This window comes from Apis dorsata, unplaced genomic scaffold, assembly GCF_000469605.1.
Source record: "Apis dorsata unplaced genomic scaffold, Apis dorsata 1.3 scaffold_89, whole genome shotgun sequence".
NCBI lineage: Eukaryota > Metazoa > Arthropoda > Insecta > Hymenoptera > Apidae > Apis > Apis dorsata.
Window position 1 is genome coordinate 163950 of NW_006263387.1, and position 4914 is coordinate 168863.

The window sequence follows — 4914 nt, forward strand, 5'->3', positions numbered from 1 at the left end:
CGGCCGGTTTCTCGTGTGGGACCTTCAGGTGGACGTGAAACTTTTTAGCTCTCCACGGCACTCTCGATGCCGCTCGGGGTGTGCACCTGCTATACACCTGTTGGCCGTTGCTGCTCCTGCTGGCTGCCGTGAAACAAATGCGACCGCGGCTCTCTCACCGCCACGACTCCTCTCTAGCTCGTCCGTTAGAGGGAAAATCGCTTTGACCTTCTTCACCACCACCTTCTCTCTCGCCTCTGTCTCCAAGGAGGCGCCCGCACCTTTCTACGAATTAATAATTGTAAGAGAAGGAAAGCAACCTGTCTCTCAGCTCTTATTTTAATATTTTAATTTTTTTCTTTGACTAGAGTCCCTTATTCAATTTAATTAGATGGAATAAAATTCATTAGTATATAATGATGAAATGAATATATTCAAAATAGAATTATATAGAGTGAAATATTACATCAAATAAAAATTAAAAAAGAAAAATTCTAAATAAATATAATATTGTGCCAGAATTCATAAAGAATTAAATAATTTCGAAAATATTCAGGATCAAGGATTTAAATGACTGGTATAATATATTACTTTAAAAATATTCAGTTCAATGATATAATGATGATATTTTATTATATTATACAGAAAATAAAAATAAGATACGAATCTTTTATTCTCACAAATAGTTCTATCGCAATCGTTTTCAACAAGTTTATCTCCAAAGTATCTCGTGGTGTTTATTTGTCGCAGAAATGAAAAACATCGACAAAATTACGTATCGAATCGACGTGAAGTTGGCGCGCGACATTGAGAAATGAAGAGGACGGATAATGCTCCCTCAATGCAGAGATTTCTTAGATAGGCGCAGTTAAAAAACGACGACCACCGTTGCGAAACGTAACTAAGCGTCTTCGAGAATGAAAATGGGTGAAAAGAGGAACGAGATTGCGTCAGAAGAAATTACTTTGTACATACCTGCGATCGTTCAATTATGTAATTATTATGTAATTACCCTTGACTTCGTTTTAGTCGGTACATTCAATCGACAGGCTTGTCCCTTTTAAATCGATTCTGGATTAATTAAAAATCCACGGAAGTCGAGTTAACGGGTTGATGAACGGAGAAGCAATTAAGACAATTGTAATGGCCGGTAGTTTCCAATCACGTCCATTCTTAGATCACATTTCCAGCAAAAGCCAAAAATAGAACTGAAACAATTTATCTGAGAGAATAGAATTCCATATTTTGCAATGGGAAGAAATTGAAATGAAATTAAACGGAGAATCACGATAAAAGAAGAAAAATGACATGGATAAAAAGAGGAAGAAGGAGAAGGAGAATGAGAAGAAAAGGAAATAAAGAAGAATAAGAATAAAAAGAGACTAAAATAGTGAAGAGATTAAAGAATGAAGCGAATAGAATAGAAAAAGAAGAAAGGAAAGAAGAGTAAAAGTGGAAAAATCGGTATCGTGAGAGTATAAGAGATAAGAGAAGAGAATCGAAGAATGAGAAGAAAAAATGAAGAGGATCAAGGAATGAGACAGAGACAGAAGAAAAGAAATGAATGAGGATGGAGCAGAGGAGGAGAAGGAAAAGAAGGAGGAGAAGAAGAAGAAGAAGAAGAAGAAGAAGGAAAGAGGAGATGGAGGAGGAGGAGAAGGTCTGATACACTTTTAATACGGGACTGAAGGAGCCCCCTGCACAGCAGGTGCACCGCAGGTGATTCTGTTCGTCCTTCTCTCGCCCGTCAGGTTTACTCTCACGACTTCTCGACTGGACTGCACCCTGCGTACGCGATCTCCCACAGTGGTGGACTTGTCTTTTTTTCCGCGAGGAGCACACACAGCGATCCTTTTTCGACAGACTTCCTTCTCTCTTCTTTTCTCTCTTTCCCCATCCTCGTTTCTCGTTCACGAATCGAAAACCGGAGGGTTCGATCGTGACGGTTACGTCGGCCGCTTAGATCTCTGGGGAACGAGCCGCTGTTTTCGAGGAGAATCGATCGTGATATCTGCTCGATTCGATAGATAGTTTATTGAGGTAAATTATTTTTTTTTTTTCATGATTTTGAATGGGTTATCATGAGTTATATTGTAAATATGCATTTAGAGAGATAATTTAAATGTCAGCATATTTAACAATTGTCTTGACAAATATTTCGTATTTCATTATTTAATCTTTTAGAATTTTTATTTTTTCTTTATTTTAATCTTCTAAGTTATTTCTTTCCTAGTACATCATTTTCAGAAATATATATATATAGATATTTAAATTGCGAAAAATTCTTTCCACTTGACATGATTCATTAAGTATTCCACATCGAATAGATTTCTTGCTAAAAAATTTAAAAAAAATATTAAATTCATTTCTTCCATTCGTAATTTATTACATATTTTATTTATATTTCATATATTTATCCTAATATCTTTTTACTGAGTAAATAATCCTTTATTAACTAATTAATTATTGTAATTAGTCTAATACCTTATTCGAAGAAGAGGAATAATATTCAAAGTTTGTTACAAATTTCACAAAAATGTAACTCAATCTCTGAACATTGCATGCAAAAACTCCTGAGTTATCTCTTTGAACTTTCCCATGCAAATTTCGCGCGTTCACGGAAGCTAATCCTTCAAAAGAAGCTCAAGAACCGATGCACTTTTGAATCGTGATACTGTCGCCAGAGGAGAAAGAAAGAGCGACAAAGTGTCTGGTCAGTGGATTCCTGATCGTTCGAGTGGATGAACCAGTGAAGCGGAATAGATCCAGAGGTGGCATTAGGGCCTTAATGAAATTCAAACACGGTCCTGCGAAGCGTATCAATTACATGTCCACCCCCAGCGTCTCTTGGCCTCGCTGCTATGTATTCTCCTCTTCAAAAACGGTTGGCGCCCCATAACTTTCCCACGAGTCGTCGACTTTCGTTGCGGCCAATTCCTTCGGGAACTCCTTGCACCCGACCCCTCTGGTTTCTACGATAACAAGCCTCTTCCGTTTTTAGTACTTAGTATAGTCTACAGTTAAATGCTTGCAATGAGTCGAAAAAGTATTAGCATATCTTTATCGCAATAAATGTATAAATAAATAGCACGTTTAATTTCAATGATAGTTTATAGAGATAATGTGAAAATTAAAAATTTTAATAATAACAAAAGAATAAACGAATCTTGGAACTTTTTTCTAAGATATTTTATCTCTTAGATATAATGAAATTAAAATAATAATGATATTTAAATGATTTTTTGATAAAAAATTTGATATTATAAATTATAATTGTTTATTATAATTTAAAAATTGGAATTTGGAATAATATATTCTAAAAATTCAACAATAGCAATTAAGTATTAAATAATGAAGCTACAAGTTCAAACATTATCTATTTCAAAGTAATTATTATTTGCATTTATCTTGCTTCTAATTTCATATTTATAATTATATCTATATAATATTATTTCATTGTTAACAATGAGATTCATCATTCTAATGTAATACAAAAAATAACTCTAATTCGTCAGATATACTTACCAATAAAACAGTACCTTTCTCATTGATCTGTATGATTAATGAAAACATAAAGAAACATTCGGGATCGATCGATTTGACTAACGACTGTCGATCTCTGTAAGGAGAACTCAGATGGAATCGCTTTTATTCCGGTTTCGCCGCCGACGCAAATGGTCATCAACGAACAAAAAGGCGACACGGTTTCGGATATAATCGGTAGCAGTCGCGTGCGCTTGCGCACGCCAAATTGCCGAAGCTTTTCTTTCGCCACGAGTCAAATACGAATTCGTCTCACCATCGAACTCGATCATGCGCGCGCATGTGTGTGAATGCAGCGCACTTGTGAAAAATGTTGGTTGCACGCGAATCGAGCAACGCGGCTTATTGTCCGACACGAGTTCACCTGCTGCCTGCCGATGAAGAAATTCTGACAAAGAACCTCACAGGTGCCATTCGTTTTTTTCACAATGTTACACACTGAGGTGCCTAAAGGGTACACAACTTTATAACCCGTTGTCCGCCGCGTTGCGCAACCATCAACCGTTGAAAAAAAAGATCAAGCATACTTCCTTTACCTTTCTCGCCACTTATCGAGTGAAAATCATTCGTGGAGCCATCCACGATTCAAATTCTTAGAGGATTAGCATTGTTGAATGATGAGAAGGACCATCCATCGATTAATCCATTGACTTGAGGATTAACGCCATGTTTCGAAATATATCTGCAATTAATTACTTCATTAATCATTCATCAATCAATTAAATGCGTTTAATGGTGGAATCGAGTTTGATACGCGATAAATATCAATTCGAGCCAAAAGATTCATTTTGTAGGACTAAAATATTATTAAGTAAAATACAATCGAATCTTGAAATTCTCTGCTGCAATCAGAATTTCTATAATTCGAAAATTTATAGCTCTCTCCTTGAAGTTCGACTTATCGAGATTCGACTGTGTAAGAATTTATTTTAACATTCTAAATGAATAATAGCATACCTTATTTTTTTTTATTCTTTTCACTTAAAAAATAGATAAATAAATAAAAATAATATTATATCATAAGATAAATATAATATGCAATATGTGGAAAAATAATTTTCAAGAAAATTGATTTCTAATAAGTACTGTATTCTTAAAATTTTGAACAATATTTGATTCTATATAATTGAAAATAGTTTTAGATTTATGGAGAGTTCAAAGTCTCAGATTCTACTCAAAAGAATTGTTTCATATTTACGAAATATTCTATCATGCCAATATTAAATTATCGTATTGTTTACGTATACTCAATCCCATCATTAATGGTATCAATTTAATCAAGAAGCACAAACGACTGCGCTTTTTGCATCGGCTAATTACAGGCAAGGTCAAGCCGAATGGCGGCAGCTTAGCTCGTGGAAAAAAAAAAAAACGAAACACGCGTGTCACAAG

At 35.0% G+C, this 4914-nt stretch overlaps 1 long non-coding RNA gene across 1 annotated transcript; it reads right to left on the reverse strand.

The window, feature by feature from the left end:
• Window positions 1-2171: 2171 nt before the first annotated feature.
• Window positions 2172-3796, reverse strand: LOC102674160. The gene is made up of 3 exons (XR_004149784.1): window positions 3505-3796; window positions 2464-2951; window positions 2172-2314 (listed from the first exon to the last, which is right to left on the reverse strand). It is a non-coding gene; the product is annotated as an uncharacterized LOC102674160 (long non-coding RNA).
• Window positions 3797-4914: the final 1118 nt, after the last annotated feature.